The following is a 26,818-nucleotide window of genomic DNA, read 5'->3' on the forward strand; positions in this document are numbered from 1 at the left end:
ATAACTAAAAACTTTGTGGGACTGGATCACAATTGGTGGCTAGCTCATAACTGGCTCTTTTCAAGTTGGTTTTCACTGCTTGCTGTATTTACTTTTCAATTTAATATAGTGCCCTGTAAGCTTTGGCTATTAGGCAGAGATGACATTCAAAATTCCCCATATGTATTAATCTTAATCACATAAAGCTGCCTTTTCTTTTTTTATGTTAATTGTTTCTTAAATATTTTTCAGGAGTTATGGCCAGATCTTCACCCCTGCCTAGTTGCTTTGTCTTAATGAGAGATGTTGCCCTAGAGGGGCATCCGGGATTCCCCTGAGCATCCTTGAATGCCATAACACCTGCATAGCTGGCTCTGGGCCGCCCACTGCTTCCCACTATGAGTATAGGATATATCTGGGGTGAGGATCACCAGCTGGTGTACCAGTCCCTATGGGACTAATTTACTGTAGGCCTTAGGCTGTTTTAAATTATTCTGGGGACCTTTTCAGCACCTGCCAGGTGCCTGATTGGGGAATGGAAGAGTGGCTTAGAGCCACCAACCTCAAAACTTTCCTCCCCCCACCTACAGATCCCTCAGCAGTGTCAAGCCTTACCCCTTACTGTTTGATGTGTAATTGATCTGTGTCAGAGAGATCAATTTAAGAGTCTTTCTGTTGATATATGCTTCTCATCTTGAGAATTCGATTTAGTGCCCTTCTCACAGAAGGCATGGATGGCACCTGCTATGAGTATATTTTATGTCCCCAAGTAGTTGACCCTATTATGTCCCCCACGAGTGTACTTTATGGTCCTCAAGTAGAGGAACCTTCCTTGTGAAGAACCACTGGCAAGTACTTTTTCTGTGAAGTGTTTAATATGCTCTCAACATAGGGAAACTAACCCATTTCTCTACCGGTGCATGAGACAAGCCTGATATCAGTGATGCTGATGGCAATGTAAGCAGCATTTCTGTGGAAGAGGGTTTGTCAGTTGTACTCCCTTTGCTTCCTGGCAATCTAGCCTTTTAGTAGCAGGGCACAAATAGTGCTAGAGTAATGCATAGAGAATGAGGGTTTACCATTTTACAGTAAAATATTTAGACAATAGAAATAGTAGACAATTAAATTTCTCCAAATACTAGATATTTTTAAGTAAATGAAATTTTAGGACAAAGTTAGTGTAAAATACCCTTTTAGTAACAAAGTGTATTCTCAGATCATTGTCTCTCTTTATTCCTCCACACTAGATAAGCTAGTGCTAGATGTAAATGTTCACTACTAAAAGTTCAGCTGGGTTGAAAGGATGACTCGTGATATAGTGATGATACACAAAAGTACCCCCTTACCTTGGAGCACTTCCCTTTGTTATTGCTTGGTCAGTATTTATTCTCCCCACTGTTGAATTGCCCTATTATAAGAATTCTTTTCTCAGCATGCCTTTATGGGGCCTGGGCCTTTAAATTTGGCAGAGGCAGGCAGATGCAACCCTACAATGGGGCATTTAGATGTGAGCGGGCTCGTGCCTTCCCATTCCCAGATGCTCAGTAGGTGCAGCCCTAATATGACCATTTTGCCTCTCACTGGTGCTCCTCTGATTGCAATCCCTCTTGTACTTTGGTAAGTATTCTTAATTCCAGTTATGTTTTCCCCCAGTTTCTTCCTTTTCATTCCTGAGCAGTTTGCCACATTCTAACACTCATCCTACCCAGATCATTGGTTTCTCTTCTTCTTATGTAAATTACAGAAAATATAGTTGTAGTTGCTTATGAGTGCAAATTCTCCATATTAAAATTCAAAGAATCCTATAGATCATGGTGACATTTTGAATGTAGATCAGCATATATAGCTTGAATGTAACTATTTCATCAGTCAAAAAGTTGATGAGGCAGTTAGGAGAAACAGTAGGAAACACTAGGTGAGGAAGATATCTAGTAAAGAGGTTGTACTTGTTTTAGTACATTTTGCCAATTGAGGTACAGCATTTCAAATATTACATTTCTTATCCTCTTATGTTTTTCTAACGTCTCTGAAGCATTCTGAGCCCCGTTTGTTACACACTGCCTGTAAAGATAACAGCAAATATGTTTTTGCTTTCATTCAAACCCTTGTATTTGTCATTAAAATGAAAGAGTAACATAAATCTTTTCAATGTTAAACAAACATTTTTCACACTCTGCATTACCAAAAATGACAGGAGACCATCTGACAGACCTTTGAAAGGTGAAAGGAAAGGACACGTTGTCTGTTTACTTTTTTCATAAGAACAGGCAAAATTCTTATGCTAATAATACTTTGTACTTCTAAATCACTGCCTATTAGAAGATCTCAAATTGTATTGTAAGTCCTTAGCCATTTGTCTGTAACGTGTGGAAGGAAACATTGTAGTGTTATGGGGGACTTCAGCATACGAGTGTGATGGGGTATGCACCCCCCACAGGCCCCAAAAAGGTGGTTATTGTCTTGAGAGGCCAATTAATGCACCAGGTTGCAGCTGGAGGGAAAGCCAGGCTTAAGTATGAAGATCAGCTGGGACGAGAGCTGGGTGCTGACTATAAGGTAACGCACTTCAGAGCAGACAATAGGCTGCAGAGAAGGAGTGAGGCAGTTGTAGTCACTCTGAAATTAGGTAACAAGGAAACCAGAAGACTTGAGGAGGAAATCTAGGGGGAGAATAAGCCCTGAGATCCTCTCTGAATTAGAAAAGTCTGGCAGAAGGCCTGGTGAGAGATGAACCAGTCATGGAAAGTAGAGCAAGCTCTGTTGGTAAATCCTGAAAAAAGGATAGGACTCAGACTTTCAGGGTGAGAGCACCAGGGGTGCTGGAACAAGGGGAGCCATGCTCTCCCCCCCTTTTTTTCTTCACCAACTGTAAGCAGTGCTTCTATATCCTTGGAAATTTCTCAAAATTTGAGAATTTGGGAATTTTCATTCAAAACATTTGCTCACAATTTCCCAAGTTGAAACATTTTACTCACAAATTCCCAGGTTTTGGGAAATTTCCCAAGATACAGAAGCATTGAGGGTGAATGATGGGGGGTGACCTCCCACCCCCTGACTTTTAGGGACCTTCAATGGAGGCACAGATCCTTTAAGTTCCCCTTGCTAAGTCTAAGGAGGGAATAAATTGATTAAGGTTAAAAATTCATACCTAAAATTAAGCACATAAATGTTTGTAGGATCATGGCCTAAATCTGTGTCTGGGCCAGAAATAGAGCTCAAATCGCTTTGCTCTAGGTCTTGTTCTTTAATTTCTAGTATACTTCTCCATCAAACCTAGTATCCAAAATATCAGACTGAGAATTCTTGTATATGAGAAGGAAAAGTCTATGGCTCCAATTGTCTGTCTTTCTCAATTGCCTTCTGCTCAGCTCATGATGGAAGAGGGTTGCGGAGATGACTTTATAAACCACCTTTGTATTCCTGTAAGCATGAGGCCACTCTGTTTGGGCTGGTCTTCTAATACTAAAGCAGGCTGAAAGCTGCTGTAGCTTATGTTGGCTACCTATAGCTCCAAGGATCAGTTGGGGATCACAGGTATGCTACGGCCAGGACCCCCCATTGTAGATCTCCACTAATGATGTGGTATGTGTATACAGCATTCATAATTTATAAGAGGTAATAGGTGTAAAAGAGGGAACAACACTGACAATAGAGGATTTTAACATGTAGAGTTGTGATCACTTTTGCCTGCAGTGAATGTGACCCCAGATTAGTACAGAGCAAATGAAATATGCTGCAATATAAAAACAATTTACCCTTTAGCTTTTTGTTAACAGCAGTGTATGCCCTTCAAACCAGGGGTCAAATATTGCCATCTTCCATGCACAGAACTTCCTTTGATAGTAATGAGAACTTTTACTGTGGATCAATGGATCTGTTATCCTGCCAGAGAAAGGTAGTGTTTCATCATAATAGTATATCTGCTTTTGAATATAAGTGAAGCTGTTATAGGGAAGGATCTTGCTCTGGTGTGCAAGTAGAATAATTTTACTGTTAAATGATATAGATGAAGGTAAGCATGACCCTTATTTTTGCACTCTTCCAAGGTAGTAGAAACATGGAAATTAAGGAAAAAATTAAAAGCTTATTTCTAGCTTGACTATTTTGATAATGGCAATGGTAAGTAAAATGGGAGGGGAAGAGAGGGGGCAGCAGCAACGGTGGCAAACTAGTTTCTGCAGCGTACCAGGTCCATAATACAACTGAGAAATGGAGCCTGTATGTGGTGTTGATTACCACATCTGTTAATGGGCTATTGAGGAAAGCAATACACTTGCAGGAGTTAGGGTGAAGAAAGGGGTGAATGAGTAGCCAATGAAATTCATTAGCTCACAATGTTAAAGAATCACTGAATTTGGGGCTAGGTTCTCAGCCATGCTGCAGAAGCTTTGCCTGGCAAAGTGGCCCTAAAGCTGACTTACGCAGCTAGCAAAATGTTCTCCTCTGCATAGAGAAATCCTCAAGAGGGGCAGAGCCACTTTAGTATTTTGCAGTAAAAATATCTGTGTATTTTCATTTTCTTACATCCAGCTCCGTAATGAATTTTTTTTCTAGGCTTTTTCAATTATTGCCCACTCTTCCTCATCCAGATAAGTCTGCTTGCTAGATTTAGAAAGTGTCTGAACCAAAACTACCAACATTTCCATCAGACTTTGAACTAAAGGCAAGATGTGGTGGGGTTTTTTTTTTTAGGAAGCATCACTGGTGCTTTTATATAATGCCAGAAAAATGGCTTCAAAATAGGTGCTAGTATTCTTGCCAGGTGTCAGCACACTGCATGCCAGTTATAAACAGTTTTCTGAAGCATGTAATCACTTTTGAGGCTATTTTAAGATGTATAGGTAAATAAAACTCAAAGGCAGCACTATTGTATTTCTCAACATGTGAGAATTACAAACCATTTTGAGAGAGATTTCTGGCTCATCCAGACATACATATTCTGTTCCATACATCCAGAACCAACCAGAGAAGATATAAATCAAGCCCTAATCTTTCAAGTGCAACAAATCTGAATTTTAAATAAAGGCTGCTTTCAAAAGGCTTAGAATGATCAGAACTAAAGAACCAATTAGAATGAATAATCTGATTCAGATTTACATTTTTGGAATGCAAATGAACTGGTTATTAAAGGGAAGGAATTAATTTTGACAAAATCCCAACAAGTGTAATAGTGTAAGAATCAGATGATAAAATAGAAACATGTCTCTCAAAAAAGAGGAGAGACACGTGTATGAAGACAGATTTTACGATTAATTTAAGTTTTGCTTTGGTGAATTTAGTACTGTTGAATGGTGCAGGACTCACTGTTCTGTAGGATGAAGTTTTCTCTTCAGTCACATAATAGATGCCAACAGTTCAGGCTTCTCCATACTGCCCCACCAGTGTACCTCAATGCTAATCTGAAAAGACCACTTCCAGAGCTGGGAAGTTAGTGTAATCTTCCTGCCTATCCTTGGGTGCCTCTGCTGAGACTGCTAAAAAAGGTGTCTCTGTGTGTGTGAGGGAGGTGCATGCAAAGTGGCCATCTGACCTTGTAATTGTCAATTAATTGTGCATATATCAAACAGCCATCAGATAGTGCAAGGCCATATTATTATTACTTACATCAACTCCATATGCAATATCTGATAAATTTTACTATGTGAAGGTTGGCACAGACCCTTTGGGGTGCTGAGTCCTCTGTTGTACCCATGTTTCAGCTTCCATAATAAAGTGAAGCAGCATCAGACTAGATATTGAGAGGACAACTCCAGGAAAACTAGAACTCTGGGTCTTTTTACTGCAATGAGGTCCTCATAGGCAAAGAGGTCTGCCTGCACAGAGGTGCTGCAACATTGAGGCCCAGGTGAGTTCTTTGTATGACTCAGGGATCAGAGAGGGAAACCTGAAATGCCTTTGGGAGACTACATACCAGAACAAAGACAGCTGTGCAGCCTTACTAGTGGAAGGGGCTTCATAGTTCTCTGGCAGGCTTGGGAAATCTGTAGGGGCAAACATGGGAATTAAATCCTACAATCTAGGTTTTGTTTTATATTCAAGCTATTTTTGTGTAGCCAGCCCATAGGAACTGGGAAAGACATTTGATCTGGTTCTGTTGAGATCCTAATAGTTAATCTTCTTTTTCATGGGGACTTTATTTCTTTTAAGCATAGGTGCCCGTGGTGTTCTGGGGAAGTGGAACTGAACCCTGACCACATGCTGATATTTGACTCAAAGTATCAGGTGGTTCAACTAGGGCTGGCTCCAGTCACCAGCCCAGCAAGCAGCTGCTTAGGGCGGCCAACGGTGAGGGGCAGCACGTCCGGGTCTTCGGCGGCAATTCAGCAGCAGGTCCCTCGGTCCCTCTCGGAGTGAAGGACCAGCCACTGAATTGCTGCCGAAGACTGAAGCGGCGGCAGTAGAGCTGCAGATCGTGATCGCTTTTTTTTTTTTTTTTTGCTGCTTGGGGTGGCAAAAACCCTGGAGCCGGCCATGGGTTCAGCTGATACTGATACTCCAGACTTCCTTGTTGTTTTTTAAGCTGGGCTTTACAGAATGCTATCTGGTTTCAGTCTCCCCTGTTGGTTCCCATGGAAATATGAGCTAGAATGTTTTGGGACTCTTACTGTTGATTAGCATGAAAGTCCCTTGTTATCCATGGTGAGCTATTAATGAGCTAATAAGGGATAGAAGGAAAATGCCAATCATCAACATGCTGCATCAGCTGAACTAAAGGAACTGTTCTATCAATCTTATTTGTATGTAGACTTTTTTTTGCCAAAAGTTTACAGTTGATATAAACATTAATAAAGCCAACAGGGAGCTTTACAATCTTTCAGTCTGTAGGGATAAAAATACAGCAAAAAGACAAATATTTTCCTATCTTTGAGGTATCTTCTCCCTTTTGATAACCAGAGTTGGGTATAAACTGAGAATAAATGTTCACGTTCAAATGCCAATTTTATTGTGACAAATGATCTGGACCTCTGTCTCTGATAACTTGGAAAATGAGCATGTTGGGATTGGCATTTTCTCTGGTACCAATCTGTTTGCATGTTTCTGCACCATCTATTGCCTTGTCAGAGTGGTCTGCAAAATGCGATCTGTTAGCCTAGTCCCTAAGCCTTTGAAAGCTGACTAATAATCATCATCATTCAGGACATTTGTATCTTCAGTGGGCCATATCTTAGAAAAGTCAGTGAGTTCAAATGTCCATTGTGGGTATCAGTAGGGGAGACTGACCTAGATCAAGGCAGATATCTGGACGTAGCAAGAAGTTGGTTTCTGGACAGCAAGAGTTGCAGGCAGATTGACCAAAGAGTGATAAGAGGAGAGACTTGCACTCACGAGATGTATGCTATTCACTTTTCTTTTTCTCTATAATTGAGCAGAAAATTCTGTTTTGTGGTATCTAGATATGTTAAGATCCATTTTTCTTTTCAGATCATTTTCTCTCTGGCTTTGGATACTCTTCTTCTTTTTGTTAAGATTACTGATGTAGGGCTAATTTTACAGATGTTCCTGGAGGGAGGAAAAAAACCTCTGCAACATCTAAGGACAGACAAAAGGGTAAAGAAGTGAAGCTGATCAAACCTGGGCCCCCTTTTTTTTTTAAGGAGCCAAGTGAATTTTGGGAGTGCAAAAAACACTGAACATTTTCAATATTCACATTTAAAATGAAAGTGTTTTTCTTTCACTTTTCTTACTGTCTAAATGGCACTGTGTCTAATTTTAACCAGTGATATTTATAATTCAATACTATTTTTCACGTGCTTTATAGCTGAGCACAAAGTACTTATTGAACAACTTCTAGTAAATTCTATGAGACTTAGTTACCCCTTCTGGGATGAGGGCTGCAAATGTAACCCACACACTTAATGAGGAGATATCTTTTTAAGAGCCCTAGAGAGAAGGGAGTTGTCTGAGTCCTGGCAGCTGGGCAGGTGCACAATTAGCATTCCATCCCCAGAAGTTTCTGGAATTGAGTGGGGTAGTTCTCTGGGCATGCTCAATAGGTTCCCTGTTGCTGGGCTCATAGATTCCATTGAGGACTAGCAGTCAGGGCTGCTGCTTTACAAAAGGCCATGTGACTGACATGGGTTGGGAGAAGTTCAGCCAGAGGAGCAGAAAGCAGGTGGTTTTCCCTAACTCTGAAGCAATTTGCAGCAGGTTAGTCCTATTAACTTTCCAACACAGGGAGGCACTGGCAGTTTTAGTTATAGTCCTTTTCCCCCATTTCCTTTTTTTAACTTTTCATGTTAATTTGTATGCCATGAATGTTTTTAGCCAAACTGTTTTAATTAAATGGTTTTAAGTGGTATGGTTCACCAACTCTTCTCTTATTTAAATGTGATGGTGGGGAAAGAGTCACTTAGATTGTGCTATTTTCAGTTTTGTTTTTTTCTCTTATATACTTAGTAGGGATTGGTTGGTTAATTAGTTGGCTGACTCCATAGTCCAGCAGAGGAATAGAAAGAGTCTGCCTGGGTTTCAGACAGAGAACTCCAGCTGAGCTTTTGAAACATTGCATTACTTTTCACTGTGTTTGTGGGGACTAACAAATTAGATTTGAATTTTTGTTGCTTTATATTTATGTATAACTGTGTGAAGATTATGTATATGGATTATGAAGTATCCTTGTTACGTAGTAGAAATTAAGCTGCTGCTATTATTTATTTTGCCATAAGATTTTTATAGAATTGGTACTTAATTCTTAAGTTCATTACTTTTATTTTTTTTTGACTTGTGGGGAGGTTGACACTGTGCAATCCTTGCTCAAAATCCCCAGTGACTGAATTCTGGGTCTCCATATGCTTTTCTGTAGGACATGGGTGTTCAAACCATGGCTTGTAAGCCATATGTGGCTCTTTTACAGTTAGCGTGTGGCTCAGAGAGCTCCCCTCCCCCATTCTCTGCCTACCAGATTGGGAGGGAGGAGCTCAGGGCTTCTGCCCTGTGGTGGGGCTAGGGCAGAGGTGGGCAAACTACGTCCAGCTGGCCACATCCGGCCTGCAGGACCCTCCTGCCTGGCCGCTGAGCTCCCAGCCCAGGAGGCTAGCCCCTGGCCCCACCACTGCTCTTCAGCCTCAGCTCGCTCTGCTGCCGTTGCAATGCTCTGGGCTGCGGGGCTCTGAGCTCCTGGGGCACCGCAGCTGCAGAACTGCGGCCTGACCCGGTGCTCGGTGCTGCGCAGTGGCGCAACTGTAGCGCTGCCAGCTACCGGTGCTCCAGGCAACGTGGTAAGGGGGCAGGGAACAGGGGGGTTGGATAGAGGGCAGGGGAGTTTGGAGTGGTGGTTGGGGGTGTGGAAAGGGGTTGGAGTGGTCAGAGGGTGGGGAACGGGGGTTGAATGGGGGCAGTGGTCTTGGGGGGAAGTTAGGAAGAAGGGGGGGTTGGATGGGGCAGCAGTGGGCAGTCGGGGGCAGGGGTTCTAGGGGCAGTTAGGGGACAGGGAGAAGGGGTGGTTGCATGGGGCAGGGGTCCGGAGGTGGGAATGAGAGGAGGGGTTGGCTGGCATGGCAGGGGGCAGGCAGGGGTGGGGGGTTCTGGTGGTGGTCAGGGGACAGGGAGCAGGGGGGTGGATGGGGAAGGGGTCCCGGAGGGGGGGTGTCAGGGGTGAGAAGCAGGGAGGGTCGGATAGGGGTTGGGAGCCAGGCCACACCTGGCTGTTTGTGGAGGTACAGCCTCCCCTAGCCGGCCAGCCATGCAATTTTGGAAACCTGATGCGGCTCTCAAGCCAAAAAGTTTGCTCGCCCCTGGGCTAGGGGCTTCTCTCAGAGACTACTAGTGCCTGCTCAGAGTGCGACAATACAATTTAAAGGTTTGTGCCCCCCCCAAGGCATGTTCCCCCTTTTACCCTGAGGGGCCCTTCCCTGCAGCTCCCAGGTGTTAGCTCCACAGGGAGAGGCAGCAGCAAAAGCAGTCTCTCTTCCTGGAGCTCCCAGCTATTTGCCACTGCCTCTCCTCACAACCACAACTCCCAGCTTGCCAGCTCCAGTAGTTGCTGTGGAGGGAGGGGCCTTGTGGCATCATGTGACTGAGTGGGGTCAGCAAACGCTGGCAAAAATCTTCAGGGGCACATGGCATGCTCCCCATGCATTGCCTCTGGCTTCTGCCCAGTGGGGAAGGGGCTTGGGGCTTCAGCCCCATAGGGCACGCTTGCTGGGGCTTGGAGGTTCAGCCTCAAGACCCCCCAATCCCTGCAGGGCTGAAGCCCGGAGCCACAGCAGGTGCGCTGTTGCTCTCAAACTTCTGAAGATGGCTGTATGCGGCTTGTAAGTTTGGCGACCCCTGCTGTAGGAGTTGTGTTTAAGTACTAGGAAGAGGGATGGCCAAGTAAATTCTAGTTGGCCCAAAGGTTATGCAGACTTGCTCAATCACCCTCCCTGGGGATCCTGCTGTTGAAGAGCAGATTTCACTTGTAATCAGGATTCCATAAGATCCCTGCCTGTGTAGGTTTCACTCACCTTTCATAGGTATTAACTCTCTTTTGGCTAAGCTGGCAAGTGCCACAAAGTCAGTGCTGGCTTGCTGCAGGTCTGCCGGCAGAATGAGAGACAGAAACTGCTGTGCTGAGTCAGACCAGTGATCTAGCTAGTCCAGTAGCCAGGGCCAGGTGTTTCAGAAGAAGGGGCAACAACCATCAAAAGGCATAATTGTGTAATAACCTGCCTATTAAGACAAGTTTCTCTCTAACTTCTGTCAGTTAGGGTTTTCCTAGCCATGTGAGCCTTGAGGATTTATATTGCTTATATATTCTTATTCTAGTAAGGTGACTGTAGATATATTTACTAAATACGTGTCTACTTTATTTAATCCGCTCTAAATTTTGCACTGACTATCTTGTGACTGGTGACTTCCAAAGACTCTGCATTGTGTGTGCAAAATAGAATATTTCATTTTATCCTAAATTTTGTTTCCACTTAATTCTGTTGGATCTCTTTCTGGTATTCTGGAAAAAGGTTAACTAGGAGCACCTAATTAACCTTCTCAGCTCTGTTCATTATCTAATATTCTTCTGTCCTGTCCCCAGGTAATCCTCTCCTGCCAGGACTTGAGAGACCTAACCCTTTTAATATTTGCATTTAGTATCTCTAATCATTTTCATTGCACTTCTTTTGATCCTCTATCTTTTTAAGATGGGCTGGCCAGAAATGGACACAGTATTCAAGGTGAGGGCATACTTAATGATCTGTAGAATGGCATTATATTTTCATTTTTATTGTCTATTCCTTTAATATAACCTAAAATTTTGATTTGAGGGGAGGGAGGCTTTGTTTTGCTTTGTTTTATTTACCACCACAGGACATTAAATATTACTTTGCTACAAACTTTGTTTAGGTGAAAATATACAGCAGATGGTGTTAGTGTGAGTCAGTGATGTTTAGAGTGAGTGGGTGTATCAATGAATGCTTCAAGAATTACTCTGGGAATGCTGGAGAGAGGGAGACGGAGTCAGTCACAACTAACCAGAAACAAAGTAACTTCTTCGGAGGAAGGGGGTTAAGGATGAGTTCATGCCAATTGCCCTTGATTTATTGGTTCCATGCTTTTTAAGGTGACCCTGGGTAACATTCAGCATTTTGGACACATCCTGTACTGTGGTCTCCATTCAGACGTGAAGCAACTTTCTGTGAGACTTCACACCATAACATCTCCAGAATGGCTCTGTATTGCTATAACAGCATGTAAAACTGTACAATGAATCCAATAAAATATGGTTGGTAGACTTACTGTCAATGAACAGGATTTTCAAAAGCACCTAAGGGAGCTGGGAGTCCAAGTCCTTGTGTTCCTAACTCCCTTAAGTGCTTTTAAAAATTCCACCTTGTATTCCTCCAGCCTTGTTCTACATAACGAAGACTGTTTCAGAGATGCTCATCCTTTGTTATATCAGAAATGCATAACCAAACTAAGAATACTATAGTATGTATTTCTACTAAGGCCTGGTCTACACTAGGACTTTAAATCGAATTTAGCAGCGTTAATTCAAATTAACCGCTCAACCGTCCACACTAGGAAGCCGTTTAATTCGACCTAGAGGGCTCTTTAGTTCGAATTCGGTACTCCACCCCGACGAGGGGAGTAGCGCTAAATTCGACATGGCTATCTCGAATTAGGCTAGGTGTGGATGCAAATCGAACTTACTAGCTCCGGGAGCTATCCCACACTGCACCACTCTGTTGACGCTCTGGACAGCAGTCCGAGCTTGGATGCTCTGACCAGCCACACAGGAAAAGTCCCGGGAAAATTTGAATTCCTTTTCCTGTCTGGACAGTTAGAATCTCATTTCGTGGTTGGACATCGGGGCGAGCTCAGCAGCACCGGCAGCAATGCAGAGCTCTCCAGCAGAGGAGTTCATGTAATCTCTGAATAGAAAGAGGGACCCAGCATAGACTGACCGGGAACTCTTGGATCTGATCGGTGTGTGGGGCGAGGAGTCTATGCTTTCGGAGCTGCGCTCCAAAAAGCGGAATGCAAAGACCTACGAGAAGGTCTCCAAAGCCATGAGAGACAGAGGATACAGCCGGGATGCCATGCAGCGCCACGTGAAAATCAAGGACCCCAGACAAGGCTACCAAAAAATCAAAGCGGCAAACGGATGCTACGGAGCCTGCCACCACTGCCCCACCAGCGACCATGGACTCTGACGATGGGACAGTGTCAACGGCCAGTTCCTCGGCGATGTTCACGGACGGGGAAGATGAGGAAGGGTTTGTGGAGGACGAGGCAGGCGACAGCGCTTACAGCGCTGGTTTCCCCGACAGCCAGGATCTCTTCATTACCCTTACGGAGTTCCCCTACCAACCGTCCCCGGCCATTAACCCGGACCCTGAATCAGGGGAAGGATCACTCGGTAAGTGCTTTAACCATGTAAACTTTTATTCTTAATATAACAGGAATCTGAAGTATGTGAAAAGGAGGTCTCTCTATATATGGGGATAGAACAGAAATCCTAATGGGAGATCTCCACGAAGCTCTCCTAGAGGTAATCGAAAAGCCTCCGCAGGAGGTTCCTGGGGAGAGCTGCCTTATTGGGTGCTCCATGGTAGCACACTTTTCCGCGCCAGGCTTTCATGAGGTACTCAGGGAGCATTGCCTCCCCGAGCACGGCTGCATAGGGCCCTGGTTTGTGCTGGCTTTCACGCAGCATGCGCTCTCTATCTCCTTCAGTGACCGTCCTCAGGGTGATCTCGCTTGGAGACTCCTGCATCTAATTAGGGGAATTACTGTAATGTTACGCCTGGTCCAAAGTGTTTTTAAAAAATCTCCGGACAGATGGCATAGCAGAGACTCAGCACGCTGCTGCGTGACGAGCGTAACGGAAAGCCAAAGAATCAAATGGACGCTCATGGAGGGAGGGGGGACTGAGGACGCAAGGTATCCCACAGTTCCTGCTGTCTCCGAAAAGCATTTGCATTCTTGGCTGAGCTCCAAATGCTTCTAGGGTCAAAAACAGTGTCCGCAGTGGGTCAGGGCATAGCTAGGCAATTTACGCAGCGCCCCACCCACCCCCAGAAGTGAAAGGGAAAACAATCCTCTGTTGGCTCTTTTACATGTCACCCTATCTTTACTGAATGCTGCAGATAGACGCGATGGTGCAGCACTCAACACCAACATCCTTGCTCCCCCCACGCTATGGATGGCTGATGGTACAATACGACTGGTACCCGTCCTCATCATCAGCCTATTGGCACATGGGGCAGTGCAAAAGGGCTGGTAACCATGCTGACTAGCATCGGTAAGGTCAATCAAGGGTGCCTGGCCCTAATTTTTCCTGGTAGATGGTACAGTATGGCTGATAACCATCGTCATCATAGCAACAGGGGGCTGAGCTCCATCAGCCCCCACCCTTCATGTGTAAAGAAAAGATTCAATTGCCCCTGGACTAGCAGCAGGATGATGGGCTCCTCTCCTCCACACTCCTTAATGTCCTATCTGGACTATCATAGCAACTGGAGGCTGCCTTCCACTCATTTCTCACTAACAAGTCACTGTGTCTTATTCCTGCATTCTTTATTACTTCATCACACAAGTTGGGGGACAATGCTATGGTAGCCCAGGAAGGCTGGGGAAGAATGGAATGAACAGGTGGGGTTGTTGCAGGAGCACCCCCTGTGAATAGCATACAGCTCATAATCTATGCAGGATCTGACACAGAGCAGCTGTGCTCTCTGGTTCTCTGATACAGTGGTTCTCTAGTACACTTGCCCATATTCTAGGCAGGAATGATTCTATTTTTAGATACCAAAAAGGAGGGATTGACTCAGGGAGTCATTCCCAATTTTGGCTTTTGCGCCCCTGGCTAAGAGCAGCCAGGGGCACTTATGACAGCAGCAAATGGTGCAGTGCAAAAGGACTGGTAACCATGCCCATCTTATTACCAATTTATGGTATGGTAGATGGTACAGTATGTCTGGTAACCATCTCTGCTGTCATGCAAAAGCAAAAGCATGCTGCTGTGTAGCGCTGCTGGACCGCCTCTGTCAGTGGCATCTAGTACACATACGGTGACAGGCACAAAAGGCAAAATAGGCTCCATGGTTTCCACGCTGTGGCGTCTGCCAGGGCAATCCAGGGAAAACGGGCTTGAAATGATTGTCTGCTGTAGCTTTCCCGGAGGAAGGGATGACTGACGACATTTACCCAGAACCACCCGCGAAAATGGTTTTTGCCCCATCAGGCACTGGGATCTCAACCCAGAATTCACAGAGACAGACTACACTGTGTTCATTCTTCACAAAAATTTATCTTTGCAAGGAATTCACTCCCTTTTTCACATCACACAGCTTCGACTGTCTCCAGACCTGCCACAGCATCCCCCTCACAGAGGCTGGCAAAGATTAGGCGGCGAAAGAAAAAGACAGGGGACGAGATGTTCGCTGAAGTTATGGGGTGCTCCCGAGACGAGGCGGACCAGCAGAGCCAGTGGAGGGAGACCCTCTCTCTGTACCAGCGCTCACACAGCGAATGGGAGGAGAGGTGGCGTGAGGAAGACAAGCAGGCGACTCAAACACTGCTTGGACTAATGAGGGAGCAAACGGACATGCTCCTGCGCCTTGTGCATGTTCTGCAGGACCTCAGGCAGGAGGACAGAGCCCCCCTGCAGTGTATCTGCAACCACCCTCCCCCGCCACAAAGTCCCATACCCCCCTCACCCAAAATAACCAGAAGGAGGGGCGCCAGAGGCCGTGTAAACTGTCACTGCACCCCAGCAGAGTGCTCAAGTACCGAAAAGCTCTCATAGCCTAAATTTTGAGAAGTCCTTTCCTTCCCGCCTCACCCAAGCCCCCATCCCAGTTTCATCCCCTAACTGTCTAGTTGATAATAAAAAATACTTTTCCGTTAATTACTTTTTCCGTCATGTTCTTTTAGAGGAGACTGTGTTTGAAAGGGGGGAAGGGGGTTGGTAATTTGACAGGACAATCACCTTTACCAGGGTACAGACATGGGGGCAGGATCAGCAGCAGGTCACACACACACTGCAGTCAGTACGCACCCTAGTCGGTATGGGAGGTGGTTTGCAGGTTCTGTGTGGGTGGGGGGGTACGTGACTTTGTAGCGGGGGAGGGGGGTTACAGATCTCATGCAACGGTCCCTGTCCTGGACCACAGAGCCACGCAGCAGAGGAATCTGTATCCGTCCTCCCCCGCCAAAAGGCCACATAGCCCCCGCACACAGAGTCCCAAAAAGGAGGGATGGCAGGCTCCGTTGAAACATCCAGTCCGGCACTGCAGACCGCTCTGGGAGCAGGAGCCTGTCATTCCTCGAGTTTACAGGCGGTCTTTACATCACCGCACACCCTACCTAGCACAGTCCGTGTCCCAGTTTCAACCCTGTAACGCAAAGTCATCAATAAAGAAACCTTTGTAAAGATACAGTGGAACATGTATTTTATTTTTAAACGTGTGTTGGAAGTTGGGGAAGCGGGGTGGGCGGGGTATGTAACTGCAGATGCTAGTCAACAGTCACTTGGTAAAGAAACAGGGGCAGGTTCAGCTTCTCTGTAAAGAAACTGAACAGTCACAGGTCACGCTGCTCACTGCTCGCTGGGACTTGAAGAGTTCCTTGTCGCTGTGCAAGGGGCATGCACAGAGCTTCACGAGCCAGGGCATTAGCGGGTAGGCTGGGTCCCCGACGATCACTGTAGGCATCTGCACATCCCCGAGACTTATTTTGTGGTCCGGGAAGAAACTACCTTCCTGCAGGCGTCTAAACAGACCAGAGTTCCTGAAAACATGCACGTCATGAACTTTGCCTGGCCACCCGACGTTGATGTTGGTAAAACATCCCCCATGGTCCACCAGTGCTCGCAGCACCATTGAAAAGTAGCCCTATTTCTCAGCAGCTGACTGTGGAAGAGGTGGACGATAAGGTGCGAGGAGTTGACAACGGCCATAACTGCAGCGGGATCCGTGCTCAAAGTGCTGTGGCGCCCGTGCTGTCACTGAGCAGAAAAGTGCACGAACAGATTGCCCGCAGGCGCTTTCAGGGAGGGAGGGAGGGCGTGATTGACGGTTCAATGATGACAGTTACCCAAAACCACCCTCGACACATTTTTTCCCCCAGCAGGCATTGGGGGCTCTACCCAGCATTCCACTGGGCAGCGGGGAGTGCGGGAACTGTGGGATAGCTTCCCACAGTGCACCGCTTCCAAAGTCGACACTGGCCCCGTTACTGTGGACTCAGACAGTCGAATTAGTGTATTTAGTGTGGATGCACAAATTCGACTTCATAAGGTCGATTCCACAAATTCGAATTAAGTAGATTCGAAATAGTCTTGTAGTGTAGACGTACCCTAAGTTCAGCACTTTGAGTCTCATAGTGCATGATTAATTGTATAATAGCACCCTAAGGCTGGAATAAACTTGGTGGAGAAAAAAAGTGAAAATACTTCTCACTTTGGGACTGAATGACTGAATTAAGTTTCATGTTATCTAAAATCAGTTCTTCATAAACTATCAAGCTAAAATATAGAAAAATTCTAAGGGTCAGTCCTATTTATACTCAGTACAGTGGTCCCCAACCTTTTCCAGGTGGCAGGCGCTGGATGACGAGCCACCAAGGACTGTGGCTGGCGGACAAGCATCCGCCGCGAAGCAGCAACGTCAAGAGGCATCGCCCCCAAAAATCCCGCTGAAAATCAGCGGCATTTCGGCAGCGACACCTCTTGATGCCGCTTTTCGGTGGCATTTTGGCGGATGCTTGTCTGCCAACCAGTTTGCAGAAGCACATAGATGCTCCGGCGGGCGCCATGGCGGGGACCCCTGCTCCAGTAGCATCTAGAGTCACCCACCCCATCATGGATCAGGGCTCTATTGTTCTTGGCACTGTACACTTGTATAATGAAAAGAGAGACCCTGCCCCAAAGAGTTTACAATCCAAGTATAAAATGAGAAAACAGATGTGATGTGATTACAATTAGTGTAACAAGCAGTTGTAGCACCCAACTGCCAGCGTGTTGACATGAAGTTTATAGACTCCCCAACAGAGGAGAGTTTAGAGGAGGGATTTGAAAGAGGATAGTGGTGGCAGTTTTGCCGATTTTTTTTTTTTTTACCAATGCATAAGGAGCTTCATGAGAGAGCAAAGATGTTTGTAGGCAAGGCTTGATTAATGGGCAAAGAAGGCTGGCATCAGGTCTAAGTCATGACCAGTGTTGACAGTGAAGACCAGTATTTGGTGTTTGAAATAGAGACATGTGAGGGGAGGGGTGACATGGCTGGAATGACCATCAGAATGATGATTTTCACGGCACCGTTTTGAATGGCTATAAGAGGGGAATAAGATGGCATTTATTTAACGCCAGAAAGCAGGAGGTTACCGTAGTCTGGATGCGATAAAATGAGTGGGGTATGAAATGAAGGTTAATTAGTTGTGTGGACTGTGAGAGAAGGGTGAATCTTGGGTGTTTGTGCCATCAAAATTTAGCCATGATCTAGACGTGTGGGTCTAGAGAGGGCCAAATCAAAGATGACACCCAGAATACAGGGCTGGGTGGACAGGGAAGGCTGGAAAGAGTTGAGTTCAATGGGGACTAATCATGTGACTTGAGTTACTCCTATGCTTACACCTTTGCAGGATCACGCCCCAAGCTTGTCAGATTAGTGCACAATATGATAGCTGTTTGCTGCTTTAAACTTAGGCCTTGTCTACACTACAGGACTATTTCGAATCTACTTAATTCGAATTTGTGGATTCGACCTTATGAAGTCGAATTTGTGTATCCATACTAAATACACTAATTCGAACTTCTGAGTCCACATTCACGGGGCCGGCGTCGACTTTCGAAGCGGTGCACTGTGGGAAGCTATCCCACAGTTCCCGCAGTCCCCGCTGCCCATTTGAATTCTGGGATTTCCCCCCAATGCATGCTGGGGGAAAAAATGTGTCGAGGGTGGTTTTGGGTAACTGTCGTCATTGAACCGTCAATCACGCCCTCCCTCCCTCCCTGAAAGCGCCTGCGGGCAATCTGTTCGTGCACTTTTCTGGTCAGTGACAGCGTGGACGCCACAGCACTGCAAGCATGGAGCCCGCTGCGATCCTCGCCGTTTTCTCCTCCTCGCACTTTATCGTCCACCTCTTCCACATTCAGCTGCTGAGAAATTGGGCTACTTTTCAATGGTTCTGCAAGCACTGGGGGACCATAGGGGACGTTTTACCAACATGAACGTCGGATGGCCGGGCAAGGTTCCTGATGCATGTGTTCTCAGGAACTGTGGGCTGCTCAGACGCCTGCTGGAAGGTAGTTTCTTCCCGTACCACGAAATAACTGTTGTGGATGTGCATTTGCCTATAGTGATCCTCGGTGACCCAGCCTGCCCGCTAATGCACTTGCTCATGAAGCCCTATACAGGCGCCTGGGACAGCGACAAGGAACTCTTCAAATACCAGCGAGCAGCGTGACCTGTGACTGTTCAGTTTCTTTACAGAGAAGCTGAACCTGCCCCTGTTTCTTTACCCAGTTACTGTTGACTCTCCTCTTCGGTTAAATACCCCGTTCTCCCCGTTTCCTCCACTTCCAAGACACGTGTAAAAATAAAATACATGTCACACTGTTACTGAGGAGAGGTTTCTTTATTCATGACTTTTCGTTAAAGGGTCGAAACTGGAACGCAGACTGCGGTGGGTAGGGTGTGCGCTGATGTAAAGACCGCCTCTAAACTCAAGGAATGACAGGCTCCTGCTCCTACAGCGGTCCGCATTGCCGGACTGCTTGTTTCAACGGAGCCTGCCATCCCTCCTTTTTGGGATTCTGTGTGCGGGGGGCTATGTGGCCTTGTGGCGGAGGAGGACGGATACAGATTCCTCTGCTGCGTGACTCAGCGGTCCACGACAAGGACCGCTGTATAAGATCTGTACCTGCCCTCCCCCGCTAAAAAGTCACATCCCCACCGCCCACACAGAACCTGGAAACCACCTCCCATACCGACCACGGTGCCTGCTGACTGCACTGTGTGTGTTACCCGCTGCTGATCCGGACCCCGTGTCTGTACCCTGCGAAAGGTGCCTGTCCTATGCAATTAGCAACGCACTTCCCCACGCACCCCATTCAAACACAGTCTTCAGTGAGGAAACATGACGGAAACAGTACTTAACAGCAAAGTATTTTTATTACTTAAGTACACAGTTATGGGATGGGACTGGGATTGGGACTTGTTTGAGTCCGGAAGGGAAGGACTTATGCAAACGTAGGGTATGAGAGCTTTTGGTTACTTGAGCACTCTGCTGGGGTGCAGTGACAGTATTCACGGACCAGGGCGGGCATCCTCCTGGTTATTTAGGGTGAGGGGGGTATGTGACTTTGTGGCGGGGGAGGGCGGTTGCAGAGATACTGCCGGGGGCTCTGTCCTGCAGCGGACCTGCAGAACATACACAAGTCGCCGGAGCATGTCCGTTTGCTCCCTCAGTAGTACAAGCATTGCTTGAGTCGCCTGCTTGTGTTCCTCACGCCACCTCTCCTCCCATTCGCTGTGTGAGCACTGGTACAGAGAGACTTTCTCCCTCCACTGCCTCTGCTGGTCCGCCTCGGCTAGGTAGCAGCCCACACATTCATCGAAAATCGTGTCCCTTGTCTTTTTCTTTCGCCGCCTAATCTTCGCCAGCCTCTGCGAGGTGGATGCTGTGGAAGGTCTGGAGACAGTGGAAGCTGTGAGATGGGAAACAGTTAGTTAATTCCTTGCAATGATACTTTTTTGCGAACAATTAACTGAATCTAGGCTGTCTCTGTGAATTTTTTGTTGAGACCCCTGTGCCTGCTGTTGCACAAATCATTTGCGCGGTGGATTCTGGGTAAATGTCGCCAGTCATTCCTTCCTCCGGGAAAGCAAGGGCAGACAATCATTTCGATCACGTTTTCCATGAAATGCCCTGGCACACGCCATAGCGTGGCAACAATGGACCCTATTTTGCCTTTTGTGTATGTCACCGTATGTGTACTGTATGCCGCTGATAGAGGCGGACCAGCAGCGCTACACAGCAGCATGCTTATGCTTTTGCATGACAGCAGCGATGGTTACCAGGCATACTGCACCGTCTACCATACCATGAACTGGTAAGAAGACGGTAATAAGATGGTCATGGTTACCTGTCCTTTTGCACTGCGCCATTTGGTGCTGTCATAAGTGCCCCTGGTCGATCAGCCAGGGGCGCAAAAGCAAAATTTGGGAATGACTCCCCGAGTCAATCCCTCCTTTTTGGGTATCTAAAAATAGAATCAGTCCTGCCTAGATTATGTGCAACTGTACTAGAGAACCACTGTATCATACAATCAGAGACCACAGCTGCTCTCTGTCCAATCCTGCATAAATTTTGAGCTGAACGCTATTCACAGGGTGTGCTCCTGAAACAACCCCAGCTGTTCATTACGTTCTTCCCCCAGCCTTCCTGGGTTCCAATACCATTGTCCCCCCACTTGTGTGATGAAGTAATATAGAATGCATGAATAAGACACAGGTAGTCGTTTGTGAGAAATGAGTGGAAGGAAGCCTCCAGCTGCAATGATAGTCCAGAGATGACATTAAGGGGTGTGGAGGAGGGAGCCACTCATCCCTCTGCTACTCCAGGGGCAATTGAATCTTTTCTTTACAATGAAGGGTGGGGGCTGATGGATCTCAGCCCCCTGTTGCAATGATGAGGACGGTTACCAGCCATACTGCACCATCTACCATGAAAAATTAGCAACAGGCGGCCTTGACCGACCGGTCCCAAGCAAGTTGGTACGGTTGTCATGGTTACCAGCCCTTTTGCACTGCCCCATGTGCCAATAGGCTGATGATGAGGATGGATTTCCATCGTTTTGTACCATCAGCCATCCATAGCGTGGGGGGAGCAAGGATGTTGGTGTTGAGTGCTGCACCATCGCGTCTATCTGCAGCATTCAGTACAGATACGGTGACATGTAAAAGAGTCAACAGAGGATTGTTTTCCCTTTTACTTCTGGGGGTCGGGGGGGTGCGTAAATTGCCGAGCTATGACCCGTCCCACCGCGGACACTGTGTTTGACCCTAGAAGCATTTGGAGATCAGCCAAGAATGCAAATGCTTTTCGGAGACAGCAGGAACTGTGGGATACCTTGCGTCCTCGTTCCCCCCTCCCTCCATGAGCGTCCATTTGATTCTTTGGCTTTCCGTTACGCTCGTCACGCAGCTGCGTGCTGAGTCTGTGCTATGCCGTCTGTCCGTTTATTTATTAAAAATACTTTGGACCAGGCGTAACGTAACATTTCTTCCCCTACTTAGATGCAGGAGTCTAAGAGCGAGATCACCGTGAGGACAGGCACTGAAGGAGATAGAGAGCGCATGCTGCGTGAAATCTAGCACGAACCACGGACCTATGCAGCCGTGCTCTGGGAGGCAGTGCTCCCTGAATACCGCATGAAAGCCTCGCGCGGAAAAGTGTGCTATCACGGAGCACCCAATAAGGCAGCTCTCCCCAGGAACCTCCTGCTGATGCTTATCGATTAACGGCAGGAGAGCTTCGTGGCGTTCTCCCAGGAGGATTTGTGTTCTATCACCATATATACAGAGACCTCCTTTTCACACACTTCAGATTCCTGTTATATTAAGAATAAAAGTTAACATGGTTAAAGCACTTACCGACTGCTCCTACCCCTGATTCAGGATCCGGGTTCCTGGCCGGGGAGGGTTGGTAGGGGATCTCCGTGAGGGTGATGAATAGATCCTGGCTGTCGGGGAAACCAGCGTTGTAAGCGCTGTCGCCTGCCTCGTCCTCCACAAACCCTTCCTCATCTTCCCCGTCCGTGAACATCGTCGAGGAACTGTCCGTCGACACTGTCCCATCATCAGAGTCCATGGTCACTGGTGGGGCAGTGGTGGCAGGCTCCGTAGCGTCCGTTGGCCGCTTAGATTTTTTGGTAGCCTTGTCTGGGGTCCTTGATTTTCACGCGGCGCTGCGTTGCATGACGGCTGTATCCTCAGTCTGTATCATGGCTTTGGAGACCTTCTCGTAGGTCTTTGCATTCCGTTCGTTGGAGCGCAGCTCCGAAAGCACAGACTCCTCGCCCCACACACCGATCAGATCCAAGAGTTCCCGGTCTGTCTATGCCGGGTCCCTCTTTCTATTCAGAGATTACATGAACTCCTCTGCTGGAGAGCTCTGCATTGCTGCCGGTGCTGCGGAGCTCGCCCCGATGTGCAACCAGAACGTCAGATTCAAACCGCCCAGACAGGAAAATGAATTCAAATTTTCGCGGTTCATTTCCTGTGTGGCTGGGCAGAGAATCCAAGCTCGGGCTGCTGTCCAGAGCGTCAACAGAGTGGTGCAGTGTGGGATAGCTCCCGGAGCTACTAAGTTCGATTTCCATCCACACCTAGCCTAATTCGAACTAGCCATGTCGAATTTAGCGTTACTCCACCTGCCGGGGTGGAGTACCAAATTCGAACTAAAGAGCCCTCTAGTTCGAATTAAATGGCTTCCTGGTGTGGACGGTTGAGCGGTTAGTTCGAATTAACGCTGCTAAATTCGAATTAAAGTCCTAGTGTAGACCAGGCCTTAAGGTGTGTATGTATAGTAAGCAGAAATAAAAGCTCCATTTCCTACTGCTTTAGATTGCCTCTGTTGAAGAAATATTTCACAGAAGCACTATGCTTATTTCTAAATATTTTAGATGTGTAACTTCATCATATCTGTATGGATCTATTCATTTGTGTCTTTGTAATGGTAAGTGTAAATGACTTGCTCAGGAGTCTGTGAATGTATGGGTAGTATTGTGTAATTATTAAAGAGCTCTGTGTGTGGACTATAGCACTATTGAAGATTAAGAGAATAGCAGATACATTATTTGCCAATGTTTTAACACCGCAGCAAAGGCGGCTACAGAACTCTTAAATACCTTATTTAGCTCAGTTAAAGCTAGATCCTTTATTCTCAGTCACTTTGAAATTTGGCCTTCAAACAGCTCTTCGTCGCTATCCTATTATGTCTGTTGTAGAGACTGCAATTCATATTTTTTTGCTTTTATCTGTGAGTATGGGGCAAATTCAGCTGCTTTCCATAGAGCACCCATGCAATAGCAGTGTAGGTTGCGCTCTTCCTTACTAGGAAGAGGTTCCAGTTAATATGAATCACGGTGCACTAACAGGCCCAGCTGGACATGGTGAACTAATTGGCTTGAGAGCACATGAGGATACCTAGCCTCCCACAACTATGCAAAGTACTAACAACTCAAAACTTGAAGTTATCTATCACTTAGACAAAACCAAAGCATGTTGTAAAACAGATTCCTCTTCCCCAAAAGTATTTTAACACCATCCCTGGCACAGTCCACTTTCTGTACACCCACAATTGTCATTTTCAAATGATAGCATGCTATATAAGCTCTTCATCACTACAGGTGCACAGGCTTTTCCAAAGGATAGTTAATAAACCATTTAAAGCAATATATGACTAGAATGAGCTTGTGGTTTGGCAAATGATCAAGCTGTTCTCTCAACAGGCTGCAATGGAAAGTTGCTTTTTAAATCTGGCTGAAAGGGCTAGTGGAAGATCTCCCAGGATGGGGAAATATCTGGGTGATGTAGCACCATCATAGCAGCTCCTAAAATGTAGGCTGGCAGCAGGTGGCTGAGAGTAAAAACAGTAAGGTTTGTCCCATAGTTAGTCTTAAATCTCATAATGATTGACTGCATCAGAGGATTTAATATTTTATTTGCAATTCTTAACTATTTACTTAAAAGATTAAATACAAATGATTAGAGATACACAGATACAAATGTTTATTTGTAATGGTTTTGTTTTTGCTTATTTTTAAGCAGAACTACTACTGGATTTCAGATTTTTATATTTTAAAAAACTGCATCCTATGTTTGTGTGTGTGTGTGCTCTATTTTTTATGCAAATAGGTAAGTTTAAGTAACAGATGTAGCTTGATTAGCAAGTGTCTCAAAAGTGAACAGGCTAGCCTGTTCTTTGTTTGCCCTTCTACCACTCCTTATGCTGTGTAAACACTGAATTGAGGACTAGAGGTTTTAATTAAAAAAAACCTAGTACAATATATTTTGTTATAGGTGATACTTTGATTCATCATAAGAGTGAAGGACAAATAAGCAAGGATGGTGTTGCAATTAATTTGCTGTAGTTGAGCTTGGAAGATCTGGGTTCAGTTTCCAGCTCTCCTACAGACTTCCTGGGTGACCTTGGGCAAGTCACTTAATGTCTTTGTGCCGCAGATCCCCATCTGTAAAACGGGGGATAATAATTCTTCCTTTATCTCTTCCATCTTTACAATCTGTTTAGACAAGACTGACAAAACTCAGAGGCCAAAGACACTCTTACTGCATGTGTACAATGGGTAGCACAGCATGGACTCAATTTTGGTTGGGGCTTTCAGGTGCTACCCATAATAAGATAATCCATTAAAAAGAACATTCTTGTTTTTTCAATACATTTTTTAACATTTTCAGCAGCCACATTTTAATTACATAATCCATGGGAATGGATAGACTAATTCATATGTGGGAATATCAGATTATCTCACCCACCTTGTCTCTCACATGCATCCTAAATAACTTTGTACCTATCTTTTTTTTTTATGCACAGCACACAAAGCAACAAAAGTTGTGTTATTTAAACTGGTGGACTGGCAAATTAAAAGCCCAAATTCAGCAAGTGTTCTGTGACCTGTTTGTCCATTACTAGGGTGCCCTGGAAGAAGAAAAGTTTAGCATAAGTGAAACATCTTTAGAAAAGCACCTGCCCTGAGAAAAAGAGTGGGTGGGGAAAGGATGTACAAACAACTCAAGGAAAGGTGGCTTAAAGAAAGGCAAAGATAAGGTATGCAAAATCATTAAGCCTTGCAGCATTTTTGAAAGACAACCAGTGAGGCACTCAGTTGAATCCCTGTTGAGAGGGAGCTCTGTACCTTGGGATTTTCCACGGATGTTTTTTCTCTCCTTACCATTCTGGGGGTGGAGAGGAGATCTTCCCCAGCAGATAATACTTGTCAGGTGGTAACATAGGGTGATATGTGCTCATCAAGCCATTAGGCTTTGTCTGCATTAGGGAAAATTAGCATATCTTTTGCTGTGGAAGCACTGTAATTTTGTCCCATGATTAACACACTGGTATTATGTTGCTGCTGACCTTGTGGAAAATACTTTGTATAGTTAATTCTCTCCCCCCCCCCCCCAAAATACACTAAAAGCTTTGCTAGTGAACTCTTCCCCCCCCTTCATACTCCCTTATCTTTTTCCTTTTTAATTTCTTTAATCTCACAAAGTTGGCATAAAAAACATAAACATAAAAAAGATAAAAGGATGAAATGGAACAGGCTTGTACTTTTAAAAAAAAATAAAGTGCAAAAATAATTCTCTCTATGCTCCAGGAATAAAATATAAATATACTTGGTAGGCACAGTAGCGAATTCATAATCCTCAGGCTCTTTTTGACAAGAGAAACTAATTGAAAACTCCAATCTTAAGCTACAATATTTCTATACAATTTGATTAATTTACAGGAGACTATATAGTACTAGTTTTCTAGAAAAACACATTTCAAGCCATTCAGATTTAATTCAGCTATCCTGATTATTTTCATGTTCCCATTCTTATTTTGATATGAGGCCTTTTTGTCCCTTAGTGTCCAATGTGAGTCCACATATTAGTTAGCTTCTGTTACCTAGGCAACTGAATATCCACAACAATGCTACAGTACCAGAAGCACTGGCACAAGAAGCAGCATATTCCCAGATGCCTAGCTATCACTCTAGGCATGTCATTTTTACAGGGGACATTTACTCGGTGACCTCCTGGGTCCTTGGGTGATCGGCACTTTACTTCATGCATGGCTGTCTTTCTGTGTAAGAGTGATAACGAGCAAACAGATAATCCTGACAGGCCTGAGTTTATCCGTCTGCCACTTCTGGCCTCTGTTAGTGTAGACAGGATGTATTCTCTCTCTCGTTCTCTCATTCTCTCCCCGTCTCTCTCTCTTTTCACCCACCCCCCCTTGCAGTAGCCTTCTTAATGTAGTTTAATGGCTTTACAAAGCCAGGCAGAAGAGCACTTTCCTCAGTGGCTGTGGTTGGACCATGACCTCTCACCATGAACCTGGAAGGGCTTGAAATGATAGCAGTTTTGATCGTGATTGTGCTTTTTGTTAAAGTGTTGGAACAATTTGGGCTGATTGAAGCAGGTGTAGAAGGTAAGGGAGTTTATTTCAGTGACTTCTAAAATATTTTTGTTATGATCTCTTGTAACAATGCAAGGAGCACCTGTAAACTAGATGTAAGATGCTGACTGAGTCACCCAGAAATGCAGAACAGGAGCTTTGTGGTTTAAACATTACAAGTTGTAGTGATGGTTTTTCTTTTTACAGCAAAAATGTTATTAAAATACTTTCA

The 26,818-nt window shown here is 45.5% G+C and overlaps 1 protein-coding gene across 3 annotated transcripts in view; it reads left to right on the top strand.

Annotated features, from left to right (window-relative positions):
• The window catches only part of KCNIP4 (potassium voltage-gated channel interacting protein 4), a 764,317-nt gene that overhangs the window by 332,232 nt on the left and 405,267 nt on the right, over window positions 1-26,818 (top strand). The window contains exon 1 of one of the 3 annotated variants that reach the window (XM_045019172.1): window positions 7,985-8,127. The exons of the other annotated variants lie outside the window; for them this stretch is intronic. The gene's annotated coding sequence lies outside the window, so the exon portion shown is untranslated. Of the gene's footprint in view, window positions 1-7,984; window positions 8,128-26,818 lie in introns of those variants that run through there. 3 annotated transcript variants of the gene reach the window in all.

This window comes from Mauremys mutica, chromosome 5 (assembly GCF_020497125.1).
Source record: "Mauremys mutica isolate MM-2020 ecotype Southern chromosome 5, ASM2049712v1, whole genome shotgun sequence".
NCBI classification, from domain to species: Eukaryota; Metazoa; Chordata; order Testudines; family Geoemydidae; genus Mauremys; species Mauremys mutica.